This window comes from Sminthopsis crassicaudata, chromosome 1, assembly GCF_048593235.1.
Source record: "Sminthopsis crassicaudata isolate SCR6 chromosome 1, ASM4859323v1, whole genome shotgun sequence".
Taxonomy (NCBI): Eukaryota; Metazoa; Chordata; class Mammalia; order Dasyuromorphia; family Dasyuridae; genus Sminthopsis; species Sminthopsis crassicaudata.
The window spans coordinates 734,750,680-734,773,485 of record NC_133617.1 but is presented as its reverse complement, the minus strand read 5'-3'; the positions used below and the strand labels follow the sequence as shown (position 1 = coordinate 734,773,485).

At 37.3% G+C, this 22,806-nt stretch overlaps 1 protein-coding gene across 5 annotated transcripts in view; it reads right to left on the bottom strand.

Moving 5' to 3' along the window:
- Positions 1-22,806, bottom strand: part of FHIT (fragile histidine triad diadenosine triphosphatase) — a 1,538,293-nt gene that overhangs the window by 1,478,375 nt on the left and 37,112 nt on the right. For all 5 annotated transcript variants that reach the window (XM_074284234.1, XM_074284231.1, XM_074284238.1 and 2 more), the window contains exon 2: positions 20,109-20,157. The gene's annotated coding sequence lies outside the window, so the exon portion shown is untranslated. The remainder of the gene's footprint in view (positions 1-20,108; positions 20,158-22,806) is intronic.

Here is a 22,806-nt window from a genome sequence, read left to right as displayed (position 1 = left end):
CATGCACACAATTAAATATAAGACACGGGGTAGAGTAATATATAGCCTTGGGTTTAAAAATAGTTACCTTTAGATTAATTGGTCAATTAGAAGAAGTTATCCACTAAACATTGTAAAGAATAAACCTCAGGGAATAGATGCATTACAAAGACCTTTTGGACCCTAATATCTGAACACTTTAGTAAATTATCTCATTTAAAATATAGAAATATCTAGTACACATCAAGAATGTCAAATATCCACAAATGGAATTTTGTATTGTGTGTCTAGTCAGTAATAAATAAATGACATTATCTTTGTTCACAATTAATCTTAAACTCAATTAACATGTTCTAGGAAATTATTGTGGTAATTTGAGGCCTCAGATGGCTAAGCCAGAAGCAAGAGATTTAGAGAAAACTAGGGAACTTTCACAATATTGTGATAGTCAATCTTTGCTACTAGTATATAAACAGCAAACGCTTAAAAAAAAAAAGTCGTTACATACAACTGGATTCATTTTACTTCGAATGTTTGACGATGTTCTGTTAGAATCGACGTTCCTTGAGGAAGGTACTATTCCATGAATGCTTTTCTATGCTTACTGCCCAGCATATAGCGGACTCATTGAATTTTCTTGTTGAATTGAACTGCCAATAATAAAGTAAATCAGCTTCTGTCCTTTCAACAACCCAATATGTTAAATAGTTCCTGCATACATACTTGATTACCCACAAGTCTGTTCTGCTAAGGCAGTAGTTTGATTTTATTCAGGGTCTCCTAGAGATACTGCATTTAGAAATACATGTTTCTACCTTATTTTCAGCCATATTCAGGGTATCCCAAAAGTCTTGCTGCAGTTTTAAGTTTTAATAGCTTAAAGTGTTAATAGTTTACAACTGCACTAGGACTTTTCGGACATATTTCACAATAATATTATGTCTACACGGAACTACTGTATAAGTGTTTTGACTTTCCATGGGGAAAAAACCCTAGTATAAAAAAAAATAGATAAGTGCCTAGAAAGGGTGGAATTATTGTTTGAATTAAGTCTGCCATGTCAGAGTCCAAATGCAATGTTATTATAAAGAGTTTAAAACTACATCTATTATATCTACCAGTGAGATTACAGATCTCTTACATTGCCAGCCTTTGCTGTAGTTGCCCTTTATCCCCTCCTGATCCATCTCTATCTCCTTTAATCCTTGTCACCTTCTCCTTCAAGAAGCCTTTCCTGGTCCCATTCTGTCAGGCTTTCCCTTCCATCTTCTTCAGCAGGATCTTGTACATACAAACATGTCACCTCCCTTGTTAGAAGGCAAACTCCTTGAGAGCAGGAATTATTTTTGCTTTTTTTCTTTATGAGAAAAATATAACATAATTATAAATTAAGAAGTGGAGATGAAGCAGTGGAGCTCTGCTTGACACCAGCTCTGATTGGAGCCCTCCAGGCTTATTTCTTAAACTAACAATTTTACTGTGTTATTGTAAAAGTTAAACTTAGTGATTTTGGTCTAGACTTGTGACTTTATCAATGTAAGGAATTTCCTGTACTAATGCAGATTGGCTTCTCCCATTGATTACAGTTAGAGAGAGTGGCCAAAAGCACCGGGTGGGTTCGATGGACTAGCCTGCAGCTTCAGAGTCACTCCATGTCAGAGAAAAGATTTGAACCCAGGAGTTCATGACAACCAGTCCTGACCTTCATATCCTCTGCCTTGCTGCCTTTGAGATTAGCAATTAACTGCATGAAATGTTACATCAAAATAACAGTGATAAATCATTATTGTGGCTTAGATTGCCTTTTTATTAAAGTATTATTTTTATAATAATTTATTATATATATATATATAATATATTCAATTAATATAAAATAATCTAATGTATATATATATATATATATATATATATCATAAAGTAATAATATTTATTAAAGTAATTCCATCCTGTTTGTCCACACTGGCGCTGGCTGTTTAGCTGGCACATTTCTAGGGAGCGGGCCAATCGCCCCTTTACACAGCTTCTGGAATGCTATCACACACAATTAACTGACAGTGATGATAATGACAAGCATAATGACATTGCTGCTGATGAACGCTGGCGTCAACATCCCCTCCCTGCCACCACTACCCCCCTTAGGATCCCTAGCAAAACCCGTGTCTCTTTCCAGCCAGACAGGTAAATCTAGAAGACAATCCTTGCCGAACTGACAGGGGTAGCCGACAGTGTTCACAGAGGCAGATCAGACACTCCCAAACCAGGGAAGACTCTGACATCTCAATTGTTGCAATGGCATCATACCTACCACTTCTAGCAAAACCTCTCTTTTTGGGGGGATATAATCAGGATTGCTCTTATTCATAACTCTCTCAATATGGACAGGGCTTTGGGTATCAAACCCCACGGGCTCATGGGCAGTGATAACCCTAGGTTGTGCATTCACATTAAATAAAATATTCATTGGAAAAGGGGAAAAATGTTACTTGTTTCCTTGAGATGAGGAGGTTGAAACAGACCCAATGGGAAGGCTTCCATGTTTTAACTAAGGTCTGCCCAGAAATATAATATATGTAAGACTCCAAAGGGAATCAGGAGCTAAAGGCATATTGGCATCCCCTTAGTGAAAAATAAGTATAAATAAACATTTCATTTTAAAAAAAACCTGGCAGGTAAGTGGCCCAGAGGATAAAGTGTGTATCTGGAGTCAGGAAGGCTCATTTTCCCGAGTTTAAACCTGGCCTCAGGTACTTACTAGCTGGGTGATCATAGGCAAGTTACTTAAACTCTGCCTTAGTTTCCTCATCTATAAAATGGGGCAGCTAGATGGCACAGTAGAGTGCCAGGCCTCTTCATGAGTTCAAGTCTGGCCTCAGATATTTCCTAGCTGGGTGACTCTGAGCTGGTCAATTAATCCTACTTGCTTTAGTTTCCTCATCTATCAAATGAGCTGGAAAAGGAAATGGCAAGCCCCTCCTGTATCCCTGCCATGAAAAGCCCCATTGGAAACAGAATCAGACATGACTGAAATGCCTAAATAACAACTGAAAATGTAGGGACCACTCTACATCAGCCTATTCAGAAATAATGTTAAGTTCATGAACCTCTGGTCTTCTGTGTTGCAGTTCTATGCAGAAGTTCTGGATTATTAAATGAGAATTCAAAATCTGCCTTCTTTGAGATCAGCAATTTTCACAGGTCTGAGATAATCAGAGGATAAGTTTAACTCTAAAAGGGAACTTGAAGTGCATCTATCAAAACTGTCTCATTTTGCAAATGAGGAAATGAAATGCAAGACAAATGGTAAACAGGGAAAGTTGACCTTCAGACCTAAGCCCTCTGACCCTTGAATCAAGGTACACTCGTACAGAGAGCCTAGGAAGCCCCATCAGGAGGAAACTGCTAGTATTGTGATGACAGAGGCAAGGTAGCCTCAATTATAGACAACTAGATGCTGTCACCTTAGGTCAACATCCCTCTTTTTGAATCCCTCTCAACTCAGTACAGGTGCCTTTTACATCTTCTTGCCTTCTCTCTATTATTTTGTATTTAATTTGTATAGACTTTGCTTTGATTTATATGTCCATTCATTGTTTCCCTTGATAAGGTAAAAGCAGGGACTTCTCTTTTATAGTGGTAGCACCTCACCCAATGTAGGCATTTAGGAAATATCAGACCCGAGTTCAGTTCTCATCTCTAACACATAATACCTGTGTCATCTTGGTACCTATCTCCCCGAGTCTCAGTTTTCTCATATGTAAAATAAGGGATGGGGAGTTGGACTGAAATGCTTCTAAGATCTCTTAGTTCTAAATCCATAATCTTGTAATCATTTCAGCCAGATGAGAACCTATAATTCCACCATCAATCCTAGGATATGATGATTTCAATCCATCAGACACCAATTACAAGTGGAAGGCCATGGAAGTTATCAAGCTTTATAAATAAAGAGGAATTAATGACAAGTCTTATAAATAAAAAGGAATTTGTGGCTGAAAAAACTGAAAATGGTCCCTACTCTCAAGGAGATTACATTACAATGGACCAAAAAATAAATAAATAAAAATTCAAGATAAAATTTTTAAAAAAGAGATAAGTTTCCCATCAGTTCAGGCATATTGGAAGAATCAAACCATTGTTCGATGGGAAAGGAGAGTCACAGCTGTTGGTTTACAGCACAGGTCTCATCTCTGCATATTTTATTCCTCAATTCTTGGTTCAAGCATAAAGATTTTTTTTTTCAGTAGGAAAAGGCTTAAGTAGGCATGATTTTTTAAAGTTTTGTGTAGCCTATGTTTATGAGCTTTCTTTTGTAGCATTTATATATTCATTATAAGACAAGGTTAAGGAGGAGCAAAGCAATTTATTGTTCTTGCATTTGTTTTTATCGGGAAAAGTAAGAGTGTCTGCAAGGGCCATACTGACCTGAACAATAAAGAATTATACTGGAAATATTGGGGGCTTGCTGCCTATTTTCAGTGATGGAGAAGACTGAGCTGAACCACCTTCTTACAAAACATAAAAGGAACTTCATTAAAGTCTCTGTTAAGGAAAACAGAGGTCAAGAAGCCAACGGCAATCGTTATCACAAGCACTCAATTTCTGATAGGTTCGAGTAATTAGCCCGCTCTGTCTGGAAGTCATTCAGACTTAGACCTACATGGGCAAATGGGCATTAGCATCAAAAGACAAACCCGGTACATTGACATTCAGCAGTATTTTCTCTTTCAAAGGTTTTTACATCCATATCTCAAAAAAAAACAAAAAAAAAAAAACAGGCAAAGTAGATTGGCATTTACAAATGGATTTTTCATTTGTACTCACATGTCCTAGGTAAAAACCTTTTATTAATATAATAGAGTTCCAGTCCCAAAAGACATTTCCAAAGACAAATCTAAAATTGTGGATTAAGGCTGATCATCCTCAAATATTTACTAAGTATATACCCGACCCAAATACTCAAAGGTACTAGGATTTCGTAAGTAGGGGCATCCCAAAGGAAGGAATTCCTTCCACTGTTCCCAATCCATAGATGCCTCAGTATATATGATGCAGGATCCTGAGGAACACAAAGTTAAAGGACTTCTCTACTGAAATCACACAGTTAATGAGTGTTAAAGGATAGCTTGGAGTCAGAGTGACCTTTCTCACTATCAACTATTAGGAGAGTCTAGAATATCCTTGAACATATCAAAAACAAAGTTTTATATCAGAAAAATCTTCTGTGATTTCTTCTAGTTCTCAAGCTATGATTCTATAAACCGATGGCACTTGACTAAATTGTCCTAATATTAAAGTATGTACATCATCAGAGTAACATGTGTACTTCCAAATGTAGACGCCGAGACCCATTTGCAAAGGGACAAAATCCAAAATCCTTTCAAATACAAATATACCAACACATTTACTGAGGGAATTATTATATACCAAGGTAATGGTACATAATAGTACAAGAAGCTTTATCCACCCTCCAAGGGTTCATAAACAATTGGGTAATAAGACATATAAGATTGGTTATATTTATTTATTCTAATACATATGTCATATAAGAAAATGCATATGCACACAGAAATAGCCACTCAGTCAGTAATTAGTGGCAAACATTTAGTCCTGTAACAGCAGCGACTAATGGGGAAAGAGAATGCGATCACAGAACCAGACTAAGAGAGACCTCTGAAGATCAGTCTGTATACAGATGAGAAAACTGAATCCTGAGAGTGATTTGCTCAATGTCATACAAGCAAGTCAGCAACAAGTATTTAGTAAGCACCCACTGTATACCAGGCATTGTGCTAAACAGTGGGGAGAGAGTTCCTGCCCTCAAGTAGCTCACACACTAATGGATGCATAATTTAGTACATGGTTCAAAAATCTACAAATGGTGAGTGACAATAAGTTTTGCAAAGTAACAGACCAAGACAGAAAATATTGATCTTTTGCTTCCTATAGTATGTGCCAGGCATTGTGCTAAGTGCTAGAAAATAATTCAGAGTTGGGGCAGAATCAAACTGCAATTCTCAGATCAATAACAAAATCACTTCTGCCACCAAATCCTCTGCTCAATAGCAGAGGGGTTACTGATGGGGGTTGAGGTCCCTTTAAGATTCCTTTCTGATTCCCCAACCCCCATGGCTGACTTTTGATTTACAAATCCTGGTCCAGCCCCCACTGGATTTGAGCTAACTTTGGCTTTTCCCAGCCTCCACTACCTGCCCAGGTTTCCCAACTCCCCATAGACAGCTTCTTCCTTATCTAAAAACCTGCCAGGAGCCTGGGACTCCACCCACCTTCAAAATCACCAAGAGTCCCCATTATAAAAGGGGCAACCCTGGAATCCACATTCCCAAACATGGCATCCTTATGTAGGTCATGTCAAGGGTTTCTGCCCACTGGACTTATTCCAGTGCCCTTTTACCTCTACCCTCACCTTTACTAACTAAGCTTTACTTCCAAACCCCTACAATAAACCTTTTTTTTTAATCAATCTAGGTTTTCCGGCCTGTAAATTCCTTTACAGGGACTCTGCACCGTCATGAGACTATCCTTGTGCCAACCCAAAAGGGATTCCCTCTTTCCTAACTCTCATCAGTACAAAATTCAAAATTTGTTTCTAAGTTTGACGTTTAAACTTAAAATCAGGGTTACAAGGGCTGCCCATCCATTGGAGAACAAATTGTGGTGGGTAATTATGATGAAATATTACTATGCTATAAAAAATGATGAACAGGATACTCAGAAAAACCTGGAAAAATTTACACAAGCTGATGCAAAGTGAAATGTACAAAATAACGTCAATATTGCAAGATGATCGACTGTGAAGAACTTAGCTATTCTCAGCAAAACAATGATCCAAGACAACTCTGAAGCCCTTATAATGAAAAATGTTAACCATATCCACAGAAAGAACTGATGGTGTCTGAATACAAAGTGAAGCATTAAAAAAAATTCAGGGCTACAGCTCAATTTGTATTTTAACTCGGTCTATGATGATATTTCAAATTTCTTAGAATTTTTTTACCCTTATAAATCCCTTTGTTCCCTAATCCTGTCACCAGAATCAAAACTCACAGACTACTGCTAGTCAGAGTTATTATTTCAACAAGTACGGGTTGGGGATGATACACCACCCTTTCTGCATTTCCTTTTACCTTTATAATCCCAGAGAGAACCTGATACATAGTAGAAACTTAAATAAATGCTTTTCCATTGGTTAAATACAAAGGACTTTGTCATATACCACTGTAATATGCAGCAAAACATCCCTTATAGGGGTACTTTAGGATTTAGGAATAGGGCTCATCATCCCTCACAGAATTTAAGCTTCCAACCTACCTCCACAATGTTTGGAACATAGTAAGAACTGGCTTGCTGATTGCAATGCTTAGTTGAGTGGTCAGGAGAAGGGATTTCCTTTTGTGTAATGGTCCATGGCTACCCCATCATGATATGGCATAAATATATTCATCCAGATCTTCCCAAGAGGTATGTACAGACAGCTACAGATGCCAGGTAAGCCAGTAGCTTAGAATTTTATCCTCTGGAAGAGGATGGAGTGCCTGAGGAAGAAGGTACCTGGTCATCAGCAGGCACTGTTCTTGACAAGCTCCCATCAGGGTTGGTTTCTGTGAGATATTCCAGCTACAGACTTGCTTGTGATGAATGGTCTTCCCTTTCAGAGTTGCTAAAGGGCCTCTTATCTCAAAGTTTGCCACAAGAATATAGGCAACTTGCAAATTTTAAAAAAGAGTCCATCTCACCTGCCTTGATTTGTATTTCAGGTGGATCTGAGGTGTCTCAAGCTCTTACCGACTAATAATGTCACATTGTAAAGGCTACAATTTCACTAGCAGTGCCATCTTCCAAACCCCACAGCTGCTAAAGACATGGCAGAATGAGCTGGCAAGTTATCTGGGAGAGGAGAAGCATGGCACCTAATTCTAACACAAGGGAGCTATGTGGGCCCAGGATTTTAGATATCTCATATTCGGGCCTGTTTCCCCACTCAAGCCCTTCTGCCCCAGTGTTCCATGCTAGATACAGACTCAAGAAAAGATAGGTTTAAATCTTACTTGTGACTAACTATTTGACTATTTACAGGATTATGGAAGTCACTTGGCTACTCTGTTTATGTCCAGCTTAAAATGGGGATAATAATAAATGCAGCAGCCACCTCACGTGAGGCTCCAATGACAAATCAGGCCTTGCAAACTCTGAAGTCCTGGGTGAATAATGGCTATGGATATTATTATTCTCACCTGACAACCACACCCACTGTTAACCCCAAACTATGGATATCCTTTTAAAATACTTTTCAGAAGCTCCTTTTAGTTTTAAAAAAAGATTTCAAGAATTCTCCCAGTTATTTCTACAATAAACCAGAAAAACAAAGTGGTAGGTGAAAATAAGACTCATAAAAGCTGCTGTGTTGGGGAAAATAAAACCTGGGAGTGGGGAAGAGATGTATATACAGACAAAGATTCACTTTTACTTGGAAAATAACACGGGGTTAGAGGAAAATGCAGAAGTGTATAGTCTCCTTTAGTTTGTAGCTAAATTGTGTACAACAGGGAGAGCTAGGGGTACTTAGAAATGATCATGGGTTCTAGGAAGTGGTTTAGAGTCAAGTGACTTCTGGAAGAAGACTGGCAAGGCCAGAGAAACAGTAAGAGATGAACCAATCAATCAGCATGGACAGTCACTGGAAGCAGGAAATAGAAATCCAAAGTATTAGCAAGTCACCATGATAATAAGCCAGTCTTACTTGCATTCTCTGTCCATAGCCCTCCATCCTCAAACACCTTTGAGTTTATATACAGATTGCTCCTCAGCAATCTAAATTCCTCAACTCTGGTCCCAGAATCCCTCCCATCAAGGTTCAACTCAGGAGTCACCCCCCTAGAAGAGTCCCCAGTCTTAAAAAAACAGATCGTATACTAACCTGTTTTGTGGTTGGTGCTTTGTTCTGCCTTCCTATCTTTAGCACTCAGCACAAGGCCTGGCATGGAGTAGGTACTTAATAAATGCTAAGTGGAAATGAAGTGAATTGCAGTCAGTATATTATGAGCGACTGGCTCTTCCGGTCTGCCTACCTACTGGAAATAGATTTGCCCAGTATCAGCTGGTGCAGAGAGAGGGTGATTACCCACTGGGCACTCAATATATGTTTGTGGGTAGTGCTATCTGTGAAAGAAAATGAGCTCATTGAGAATCTTTAATGGCCAATAAATATAATATAGCGTTTTCTAGATATTTTGATGAAAGACAATAACTGGATATTTTTTGCCCTTAATTTTCTCTACCAAATGGTGACATATTTTGCTCAAAAGATATTACATTTTCCATATCTATCAGGAATTACTGAAGATTGACCATAAAGGAGAGCCGGCCATGAATACCCAGAGAGCTTTATGTGTCTGAGGTCTCCAATTATTATAAAAGAAAAAAAGAAGTCATATATGACTTTTCATCAAGTCACATATAAGATATGGGTTGCAGTCATTCTAGAGAACCTCTAATAATCTTTTCCTCCCTCTGAGGAGTACAAGAAAGAAGCTGTTAACACAGGGATCCCTTTTTATATTTTCCAGTGAAAGGCTTATAGAAAGACAAAATAGAATTGTTTTGAGTTCTGAGATAAATTTCACACCTGGGGAGGAGAGAACTTCGGGCCAAAATTTCCTGCATCTCTATTGCCTTCTAAATATGAAATCCTACTTTATAATGAGAAAGGAGGAACTAAAATGGAAAAAAATAAAATAATAAAAATAACTTCAAAGATTTTTTTTTACTTTGCTATGAACTGGTGTAGTCATTCTGGTGAGTCCCCAGAAAAGAAATTTTGCAAAAGACGGGGTTAAGTCCAAACACACAGCCTCCTTGCAGAAATGGAATCCAGATCTCTTGACTCTGTCTTAGTATTCTTCTCAAATATGTTGCCAAACAAACATGTTGCAGTAGAATAGTGACTGAATGTGACCTTGATCAGCTGGATCAGGCACTGTGCTAAGTGGGAGAGATTTTTTTAAAAAGGCAAAATAATTCCAAGTCTCAAGGAGTATACATTCTAATGGCGGGGAAGAAGGGGGACAACAAGTAAATAGCTAGGTACATTACACACACACACACACACACACATATATAATATTAAACTATATGATAGCTTACATCACATTATAAATTATATATAATATTTATGCATATATTATATTGAATTGTATTATATATCCATATTATATTAAATTATATCCATATTCATATATCCATATATATCCATGTATCCATCTCCATATATATCCACGTGTGTATAGAAGGTAAAGAGATTGTACTAGCAGCTACAGTAACCAAGAAGGGTCTACTGTGGAAGGTGAGATTTGAACTGAATCTCTAAGAAAGCCAGGAATGTTGAGGCAGAGGGAAAGCGGGAGAGCATTCCATAGATGGGCTCTGTCCACCCAGATTCACAATCTTGATTTTTTTCCATCTCACCCTAAATCTAGCAAGTCCAATCCTACTCATTCCATCTCTACAACATCTCCTTCCTCCATCCCTTTCTCTAGCTCACACTACAACCACAGTAAACTGGGGGTCTTACCACCTCATCTCCAGTGCACCTGCTCTGTCCCCTCCCCATTTATCCTCCACATAGCAAACAAATTAACTTTTTTTTTCCCCTGAGGCTAGGGTTAAGTGACTTGCCCAGGGTCACACAGCTAGGAAGTGTTAAGTGTCTGAGACCAGATTTGAGCTCAAGTCTTCCTAACTTCAGGGCCAATGCTCTATCAACTGTGCCATCTAGCTGCCCTTCAGATTTATATTCTTAATACACAAGAAAGTCTTCTTGTGACTTGTGACCATGCCATCCCTCACCTCAAGAAACTTTATTGCCTCCCTAATGGTTCTATGATAAAAATATAAGAACCTCAGTTTGACATTTAACATCTTTCACAACTAGTCTGATTAAATATTTTTCCCTCTGATGTACTATATCCTGCTCAGTAGTACCTTGTTCTTCAGTCATTTCAGTTGTATCCAACTCTTCATGAGTCCATTTTGGGTTCTTTTGGCGAACTTACTGGTATGGTTTCTTATTTCCTTCTTTGACTCATTTTATAGATGAGAAATCTGAGGCAAACTTGGCTAGAGTCACACAGCTAGTAACTGTCTGAAGCTGAATATAAAGTCAGAAGGATGAGTCTTACTTTACTGACTGGAAATCGGGCTCTCCATCCACTACACCCCAAAACTGTCCCTCAACTTCACTTAGAAGTCATCGAATTTATACAATCATAGAGTTAGACTTGGAAGGGAACACAAGGCCATTACATTCAACCTCATTTTAGAGATGAGGAAACTGAGGTCAAGGGAGGATAACTGACCTGTCCAGATCACGTAGGAAGTAAATAGCAGAGGCAGAATTTGAATACAGAACTCCCAATTCCAGAGCTAGTATTCTATCACACCACACCTTTCCACCATACCTCTAGTCCCTCTTGTCACTTTTGCCATGCTCCAATGCTCTGAGATGCTCCAAACCTGAGATCCTCATTCCCAAAAAGCACATCACCCTCAAACTTTACTATTTCTCAATCACAACTCAGCACAAAGCCCTCTTGGGGGTTCAGACTCCTTTGCTCACAACCCTATGAGTTAGATGATACAAATATCATTAAAGCAGAGGCTATGAAAGGATCATATTTAAACCTGAGGCTATGAGAGGCTGACTCACCTCAGCCAACAATCAGACACCTAGTGTCAAAGACAGGATTCTAGTACACATTCCCTATCCCAAGCTTGGCTCTTCTCACTATCCTCCACTGTCTTTAATGTCATTCATCACTAAGAATACATTATAGCAATCAGACCACATGAATATATGAGTACAAGTATGTCCTTTGGAAATATTAGTGCTTTTTCTTAAGCTTCTCCATCAACTACCCACGCAACAAGAACTTACTGATTCCCTACTGGGTGCTCAGTTGTCCTGGTCACAAAAGTCCGCCTGGAAATTAGGAAATCATTAAATGTTAATACTGGAAAGGATCTTAAGGACAACTGAACCCAAATCCTTGATTTTAGAGTTGAGAAAATGAGACTCAGAGGATTTAAGTGCCCGATAATAAGCAACAGAACCACAAAATCTAGCACAAGTGTCTGACTCTAGGTCTAGCTCTTTTTCTATTGTCCCATACTACCTAATATTTGGTCCTGCTTTTAATGAGTTCATTATATATTTTAGGAGACAAAACTGAAACTTTTACCAAGCAACAGCATATTGAGCAGCAATTATTGAAATTATTGAAAACTTAGTATATAATATAATATAATATAATATAATATAATATAATATAATATAATATAATATAATATAATAAATATAATATAATATAATATAATATAATATAATATAATATAATATAATATAATAAATATAATAAATATAATATAATATAATATAATATAATATAATATAATATAATATAATATAATATAATATAATATAATATAATATAATATAATATAATATAATATGATAGACATTTAAAGAAACAATAAAATAGTTCCTTCTCTCAAGGAATTTATATTCTTTGAATGGAGAAAGACACATAATAATAACTACGATACAAAAGTGATTGAGATAAATCCAAAGGCAGGTTCAAGGAAATTATGCAGAGAAATTTATAGAAGAAAAATCAAGCCCCAAGCTGTGATTCCAAAAAAAAAATTCAGTAGAAGTTCACGAAAGATCAAGATCACTGGGGACTGACTCCAGTAGTTAATCAGGGCTTCATGGAGAAGATGACAGTTAAACTGAGCCTTGAAGGTTGAGGGGATTTGAAGAAGCAAAGAGAAAGAAAATAGGTATTCAATGTTGAAGAAATGGCATGGGAAAAGAATATATATAGTATAGATAGCAGCCATTGATAAAGTTAATTTTGAGGGAACTTTAGCTGAGTCTTTGTAGAATCCAGGGAAACTAAGAACCAGAGAGGCTTGTGTTCAAATCCCACCTCAGACACTTAGTAACTACTATTAATAAATTCACTTTATTTTCTGTTTGCCAGTTTCCTCAGTAAAACGGGGCTAATGATAAAACTCACCTTTCAGACTTGTAAGGATCAAATGAGACAATATTTATAAAGCACTTAGCATAGTGTCTAGCACATAGTAAATGCTATATAAATGCTGTTTTATCACTGTTGTTATTGTTGTCAATTATCAATACATGCTAAAAACTCTGACTCCAAGCAAAACACTTAACTCCTCAGTGCTCCAGGAAACCTCTAAGATTAAGTTTCAAAGCAAGTAGTGCTGATCTGTATTGGTAAAGAGAATAGGATATGATGAGGAGGGTGGGAGCATGTCAAAGTGAGGAATAAGAGTAAATTGATTCTAGAACCCCTTCCAGTTCCTAATGTGTTATTACACATTCACTAAGCCAATGGAATCAGAGATATTATCTGATCAATGAATAGACAGTTAGAGATATATTACTGTAGTACTTCCCTCAGAGTTGTTATGAGAATCAAATATAAGATACACAAAGCACTTTGTAAATCTTAAACCATTATGCAAATGCATTTTATTATCATCATCATCATCAACATTATGCAGGGAAATCTGATGGTCCAAAATTGGATTGGGAGAGAAGAAATGAGCCAACCAGATAAGAAAGTGTTGCAATAGTACAGGCTGAGGATGATGAGAACCTGGGCTAAGGTGGTAACTATGGAAATAATCCAGAAACAAAGAAGAAAAGATAAATTGGAATTGATTGCAGTATGGATAAAAAAAGGGAAGAATAAAACAGGATTACAAAGTTTTCCAACTGAGAAATTTAAAAAGTATTGCTATCATTGACAGAAATAAGGAAGTAAGAAAAAATCAATAAATCAGAAAACTTAGATTTAAATCTTGTCTGCAATTAGCTCTGTAAACATAGATAAGTCACTTTAACCTCTCTATAGGGGGCAGAGAAATGTCATGGGAAAAATACTGGAGTTATAATTAGAAGATTTGGGTTTAAATCTGGATTATGCTACTAACAATATACATGAGCTTAGGTGAGGTCTGAACTTGTTCAAATCAGTGTGTGTGTGTGTGTGTGTGTGTGTGTGTGTGTGTGTGTGTGTGTGTGTGTGTGTTTAATCTGTAAAATGATGGTGAGGCAGGGGGCCATGTTCAAGTTAAGAACAAAGATAAATCCCTTCCCCTTCCACACTAGAATCCTATGGCCCTATGGTTTGTCAGAGGAATGATTCTCCTAGCTGATTTCTAAAGTTCCTTTCAACTCTTTATTATCCTATAATAATCAATAAAGTAGGAAAAAATGATACTTATACTTCCGGGATCACTGTGAGACAAGCATTTTGTAAATTCCCAAGTGCTATACTGATGTTAGCTATTATGGCAGTAAGGATGGAAAGATGATGAGTCCAGCTATAGGTGTAGGGAAGCTATGAAATAAAAAGCTCTGAGTAGTTGGCAATACAAGAATGAAATTTACAGGAAAAGGGTAGGATTGGAGATAAGAAAGTTTAGAGGCATCCATATTCAGGTTACTTGATCTAAACCTGATTAACTATGAGACAACATAAAAGTTGGGAAATGATTGTTTCTGCCTAGTTTCCCAGCCAGAAAACTGAACAACTAAAAGCTGAGAGTATTCTAATCATCGTGTTAAAAGAATTGAAAATATTAGTGTTTTGCTTGCAGTCCTTTATCAGAAAAAGAAAAGACAAGTGTTTTTGTACAGCATTAATCTATTTTTCATTTAAATGCTTAGGCTACAGATAAATATGCTGTTCCTTAAAATGTACATGTGAATACACTGATTTATATAAAATTTATAAAAATATAAAGTTAATCTGTAAAACTTAATACTGCATAACTTTGGCGATAGCTTTTGCAAATTGATATAATTCAGGACAAAAACAGTCATGTTTTTGTTTTTTGCTTTTGTCTTTTTCTCAATATGTGCCCCTGTGATGACCCTCAAAAATAACTATTATTTTGAAGCTAACTACTCATAATATGGAGGACACAGCACAGAATACTAAGATAGTAAGAAAGCCTACAGGCAGCAATCGGCAAATGAAGATAACCATTTCCTTCTTAGGAAATAGCAACCAATACCAGGAGACTAGAAATGAGTGTCAGCCTCATCTTATACAAAACAGACAGAGGAGGTCTACAGAGGTCTACAGAGGAGCAAAAAACTTAAAAAAAAAAAAAGCTATATATTCTAAGAGAAGAGATAGAGATATTAAGGTCTGCTTTCTGGAGTAAGAATTCTGGCCCCTCAATTGTATCAGCACCTTGGACAGCAATCATTGGACATTGCAAGCCTGAGAACGGGAGAACCCTCAGCACTTATTTACACAATGGTCAGCTACTGGAATACAATGACATAATATGCTCAGGTCAATGTTATTTTGTGGTTGATTTAAAGAGGAAAAATAGTACATTTCACTATTAGCAGAGACTACAAACTGACTGCTATGTTGGCTCTGTATGGGTATTTTAGGTACCTTTGGAAAATTACTAGGATCCAGGCAAATCTTCAGAATTCAGGAAGGGTGTGACTGAATTATAGGGCTAAATAAGAGATTTCTCTGCTGTGGACTGATAGACTTGTGAATCTCTCCTAGGATTCTGACCTTGGGGAAGGTAGCTATGTATCTGCTCAAATTAGCTACTCCTAATATCTCCCTACTGGCTACCTTTTTGGTATTAATAAAGGCTGTAGTAATAAGATCCATTTGGAATAGTCTTGACTGCATCTCTTGTATATCAACCACCAAAAACTATGTAATATCAATCTTGGGGTGCCACAGGATTGGAGAAGGTAGAAGGCTATCTGTTAGGATTACTAGGTGAGAACTCAGGTTGTCTGGGCAATTACAAGGTGAGAACTCAAGTTGACTTGACAGTTCTCTGGCTCAGACCTGTAAAGGGAGTTTACACCTTAGGAATCCTAGAAGGAGCAAGCTCATTGGTTGAAGTGGTTCTTCCCAGAAGCCCTTGCATTATCCCACGCCCATTCTCTGGGAGGATAAAAGAGGCAACATTGAGCCTGGAGAGCAGATTGGACTACAAGGGCTGGAGGACACCACTCCAGAGATAGGAGAAGTCTCTGCATTACATCAGGCCTGACGGGGCTCTCTGCAGGAAGGGAAGTCACTTCTCTGGACAAGAGTTAACAGCAACTGCCTGGAGACAACGGTTCCCTACAGGAAGAAGAATATGTCTGAGAGATTTGAGTAGACACAGCAGATCTCTTCCCAGAGAGTGATTGGCAGCTTCTGGAGACAACAGCACGCTACAATTGGCGCCCAACGTGGGGCCAGGACCTTTCCTTATTCTGACAAGGACTTATTCTGAGCCCTTCAGAGGAGCTAGACTGGACCATAGCAGCTATCACTTTAGTAATCTATAGAAGTAGTTTGACTTTAAGTTGAATCTGGACAAAATTTTATAACAATTTTTTAAAATGAAAGTCTAGGTTAGTGAAGGTCTAGAAAAAGCAAGCAAAGACCATGAACCATTAACATCAACTCTTATTAATCTTTTATTAGATTAAAATCTCTATGATCTCCTTCAACTCTGAGATCCTTTTTCCCCATGAAATCAAAATAGGTTAAAGCATTACTTCTCTAACAAGAGATAATTTTGCCAGGTAATTTTCAAGTAGAGAACAAGGGAAGAAGACAACAGATGTTTGGAACTTATAACAGCAACAGCAACACTAAGAAATTTTATGATACCAAGAAAATATATCTATCTATATATTGGTAATAGAATGCACAAGGTCCAAAAAGGAGAATAATGGCAAAAAGATATTAATCTATAAACCTTACTCAAATCATATAGTCAATTTCCATTTCTAACTCCCATATGTATAAGCCTCCCACAGTTTTTCTAGAAAGAGTTTCTTAAGAAATTTGAACATCCAACAAAACAAAATATATAACACAGGCAATGTAAACAGCTTTATGTTGATGCCAAATTTTCAAACTGCCCACTTTCACTTCCATAAGCTTCAGCTGTCCCAGGAAAACATAACAGCAAAGACACTTGTCTTTGTATTATCAATGCTCGAAACAAGTAGGTGGCACTTAGCAGGTGTTTAATAAATATCTGCTGATTGATTGATTAATTGATCAGTTGATCTTATTGGATAATTCCTTTTTTATCTACTTTACTTTGAAGAACCAGGAATCTTCCCTATTTTAAAGTGTCATCTTGAAGCTGCAAAGGAAATTTATTTCTCTAAAAAGTGTCATATTTAACATGCATACATATGGAATATCCAAGATTGAGGGAAATCTTCATATGTCCATTGTCAGAACTCTTCATCGCTGAGCTCACTGGACTGGGTCCAGGGAATCAGAATTAGAAGAGAAGAGAAGATTGAGATGATCATCTTTTCTAACCAGTACCTGATCAATAATTCATATTTCACAGTAAAGAATGAGGGTGGCTAAAACAAATGGTAATGAAACCAATTTTTTTCATGTAATTAGATAATAGGTAATTATTGTATCCTTTCTACTCACAGAACAGCCTCAAACACTGATAAGAGATACAACATAGGGGAAATCTTTGAGGATTTTAATTTATTTTTTGTGAATTCCTCCACACCTCGGTGGCTTTTGATTGGACAGGAAGTTTTGCACTTAGATGGGACATCTCAATTGAATGGACAAATTAAAAGAGCATTTATCAAGCACTTATCTCCTTCTTCAAGTGGCTTTAGATCTAATATGGAATGCACTAAGTATGGACATGTACCTATACTTTCACACTTCCAAAATCCAAATGAAAGTAGGAGAAATAGTGTCTACAGCTCAGTCCTAAAATTCTGAGATCATAGTTGAAAACCAATATTTTCAGGTCCATGATTGGACCAAACCATCACTATTAGCTCCAAAAGTTTAAGGTTTGTGTCCAAAAGTCATCATAATCAAGGTTTTTCACACCATAAGTAGCTAAATATTTGAATAGCAAAATTCTCTAGCTATCATCTGAGAAATCATCCCAAGACTACAAAATTTTATAGCATAAACTTGGCCTGAGAGTTTTTATTTGAAATGAGATTTCCGTCTATCTCTAACTAAATCATACACTAATCAAAGAACTACTTCTCAGAGTGGGGGGGTTTGGAAATCTCAGAGGGCATTTAGTCCAACTCATGTCCCAAAGAGAATCCTTTCTTCAACATAACCCCATCAGTAATCATCCAATTTTTCCCTGAAGATGTCCAATGGCAGGGAATTCACTATTTTCCAAGCTTCATTCCCCCTTTAGTTATCCTAAATGTATAGAAAGTCTTTCCTTGCATTAAGTTTAACTTTCCCACATTATAACTAGACTAATCCCTCTTCCACAAGGCAGGCTTTTAAATATGTCAAGGTAGTTATCATGCTCCACCTCAAGTCCCAAATCTTAATTTCAAACAAATTCTGGCTTCATGAGATTTCTAAACCCCACAGTTAAGGCCTCCTTGAAGCCCATTCTCAGCACTTATTTTTATAGCTCACATTTCTACCCAAAAAAGGCTTCTCTAATTTCCCTATAAAGTTACCTTCCTTTTCAAAATGAATATTGAACATTTCAGTCCCAGAGGTGGACCTGTCACAAAGTCAGGAGTAACTGAAAATACAAGCTAAATCAAACCAGGTTTCCAACCTTAACTAAAGCAATCACTACCACAATAACTATAATAAAAATGATAGCCGAAAACCCAAAATTGCCAAGAATATAACTGATGATGAAAACAAATGTAAAATTACAGCATATTTCACCCCAGCCACCAAAGGCTCTCGATAAAAAAACTACAACCCTATAATTCCTCACAATGAATTCTTTAAATTAAAATACTTCATGCGGAACAGAAATTAAACCATGAATCAAAGAACAATACTATGCTGTTGTGTGCTTACGAATATACCTAGCAAAAAGGAAACAATTGCATTTTTTCCATGTTAAAACCAACCCGACTGTAATGTTTCACAGCATGTTGGCTCCAATACTCTTCCTGTAGCTTCATGCTTAAGGAGTTTATTTTCTTTTCATCCACTAAACACTCCACAATGACCAACATAGAGCAGTTCGAGATAAGAATGTCCAGATTCATAGATAGAAAACTGAAAGGGACCAACCATATGATTTTTTATGATGTGGAATATGAGACAAGGAAAGGTCAAGGTAACAATACTAATAACAACAACTATAGCTCATATTTAGATAGCATTTATACCTTGTGCTAAGTGATTTGCAATTATTTTATATACAACACTGGGATGTAGATGCTATTGTTATCCCCAATTTACTACTGAGGAAACTGAGGCAAATGGGTTAAGTATAATACAAGTAAGTGCCTGAGGCCTGATTTAAATTCAGGTTTTCCTGACTCCAGGTCTTATCCACTAGAACACTTAGCTTGCCCAGAGTCATATGGCTCACAAGTACCTATGCAAGATTTGAATCCATGTTTTCCTGATTCCAAATCTAGTCTCTTATCTACTGCATTATTCTGTCTTGGGTTTGAGTCCAACTCTACCATCTGTATAAATCACCTCATCTCCTTAAGCCTCAGTTTCCTCATCTGTAAAATGGTGAAAGTCTTCACTCTGAATATCCCTAGCACCAGCTGTGTCTAAGACCTTTCTGGTTGGTTCCCTTTATTCTGCCAACCTGGTGAGTCCACATGGCTACATGCACCAAGGCATGCGGTGACAATGACCAAATTGTTTCTAGCACCTCTCTGTGATCTGCTGCATTTGGCCCCTAGTTTTATCCGACTCCCTATCTGAAGCAGTGACTGAACATTCCCAGGCTCCTACCTTGCATTAATCTTGGCAAATCTGACTTCCCAGGGATATCTTAAGTGCTGAGGACAAAGCCAACATCAGCAATCAGGGCTGCCATTCGGCCGGGCTCAGCACATCGCCTCCTCCCTTCCTGCTTCCCCCTCCCTACCACTAGACACTTTTGTGGGGGAATAAGCAAACGGCTCTGGAAGCTGTCCTGGAAGCTCTTGTTTTAAGCCGAGTGTTTAAATCTCTGAATAAAAGGAAAAAATCAATATCATAAGGCAATGTTTGTCAAGGCCATATAATAAATGCACTTACCTCTACAGATGGTTTTCAATGGGTTCCACTTCTTTGCTGAGTTTCAAAGCTACAAAGAGATAAAAACGAAGGCATTCGGTTACATGTCAGTATAAATGGAGCATGTGCTCATCATGTCTACGAGTAGAAATTCTTTATGCCATAGAACTGTTAACCAAAGCAGTCAGGGATACATCTTGGGTCTCTTTTCTCTTTTACATAAGGATGAGAAAAGACAAAGCACATAAATCTATCAGTCTTCAAGGGGAAAGGAGTGGGTGCAAAATACAGGGAAGGAAAGAACTGCTCACTTAACACCATGGGAAATGCCTCAAAAAGCATCTCTTTGGGGGGGGCAGCTAGGTGATGCAGTGGATGGAGTACCAACCTTGAAGTCAGGAGGACCTGAGTTCAAATTCAGCCTTAGACACTTAACACTTCCTAGCTGTGTGACCCTGGGCAAGTCACTTAATCCTAATCTCCTCAGCAGGGGAAAAAAAAAAAAAAAAAAAAGCATCTCTTTTAACTGAGAGGTGATGAGTATAGGTATAGCATGAGGTATTCATCTTCAAACATGGTACACATATTGATTTCCTTTACTTGACTCTACTCATTTGTTATGAAAAGTTCAACTCCAGTGGAGCAGACAGTGACATTAACAAATCCTCAATGAAACATTTATTTATCTATCTATCTATCTATTTGTTTGTTTGTTTATTTATTTATTTGTTTGTTTGTTTGTTTATTTATTTATTTTTTTCCTCAATAAAACATTTAAAAAGAAAGGGATGACTTTAACTTAGTTGAACAGGGGAGAAGGCTGTATTAGAATATATTAAGCTGATAGAAAGTCAAGAGATCAAATAAAACATAGGGATTAAAAAGCAAGTTAAGAATCCATAAAATATTATTTCCTTTTCTTTGTGCTAGAGTCTTTCTTATCCAATATAATTTCTGATTGACTACAAAAGATTTACTTATGGTGGCCCCACTCCCAAAGGTCATCTAAGGTATAGTTCTCCCTGACACAAAGAGCCACAATTGGATTGGAGGGGTGGGTGAAGGGATAAGGGCTTTGGCTCAAGGTCCTGAAATATGCAGGGAGATGTCAGCACTTAACTGTCCCTTCAGCATCACAGAACTGAGCCTAATACCTAGTGAAGAAGAAAAATTAGTTAAAATAGTAAAAGTGCCAGATGGCAAGGCTTCCTCCCCCAGCTGATGCACCCCGGGTGAGCTCCTTCTCTCCCTGCCACACAACAATCATATCCTCAAGATTTCTATGCAAAGGAACAAGGAAATGGGGATATTTTTCTATTCTCCCCAACTGAATGTCTTAAAAAGATGATTTGCGAGTACTTTTCATGCTAGTTATGACTGTTCTGATACATACCTGTCATATATAATTTTGCATCATAATTATTTATGAAGATTTTCTTTCACCTTCCCAAGCTGTGAATTCCATGAAAACAGAGACTGTATCTTAGCAGAAATTTGTATCTCTTCCAAACTCTCAGAATCTCACAGTAGAAGAACATTATAAATGTTTGTTGAATTAAAATCAAATGTATAGACAAGTACACACACATACACACTTATCTAAGGGAAGCTTCACTTTCTGTGTATAAGGAGGCCTTTTAACAGTCTAGTGAAGCCCAACGACCACTTCTCAGAGTGTTTTTAAATGCATAAAATAAAACAGGGTCACAAGAAAAACTAATAGCTAGTCAAAAAAAATGTCATTTGTGGCCTCTCCAGGTTCACAGACCCATGAAATCTACCCACAGAAGGAGGTCCAAAGGTCTCAAGAATCCCTGACATCAAATATGAAGAATTTTCTCTTAAAAGGACTATACCAACCAAAGAAATGAATTTGGTAGCCTGGAATTTCAAGACAAATTCATGACTTTGGAATATAATTCCTTCACTCTCCCTGCTTTCTATTGCAAACCTGTTTCTGGCTTTTGAGCAAATGAACCCAGAAACTAGGTTTGAGTTCTGGCTGGCCAGTAAATTCATTGCGTGACCCTGGGTCAGATGCTTCGCACGGACAGGCTCTAGCCCCTCTCATTTTCCTTTTTTATGAAATTGGAAGAAAGGTAAGACTGAGAAAGATACATTTTAAATTTCCTTCTGGTTCTAAAACTCTGGCTCTGATGAAACTTAAGACTGAAGGGCTATGGGAAAAATGATTTCTAAACTCTAAATCTCCTAGCAGACAATATGTCAGCTGCCGCTAAGTTGGAATTCAGGAAAGCATTTTTCTGTCTCTCCCCACTAATTCAAGAGAATAGAGTTCTCGTTGGTGGTTCCTGATGGGTGCCACTTAGTAGAATGATTTTATTAGTTCTAGTAATAGAAGGTCCCACTTTGCTATATTTAGAACAGGTTCAAATAGGTGAATCCTAGACCATACCTCACTTAGAGATTCTCAAGCTTCAACCTCTTTTTGTTTTCAACAAACCTGCTCTTGAAATTCAATATAATTGTAAGAGTACTCTTGGTTACATAAAGAAGAAAGCAGACTGTGTATCTTTTTTTTTTTTAATACACATTTGTCATCTGGTAAATTCTTCCTACCAAACACAATATGAGCTACATTAAACTCATCAAAACCATATGGGTAAAATTTTCCTTTGAAATCCAGATGAATCTAGAGGAAGAGGTAATTTTAAAACATATGACATAGAGGCAGAAGTCTTAGGCTCCTATCCCATCC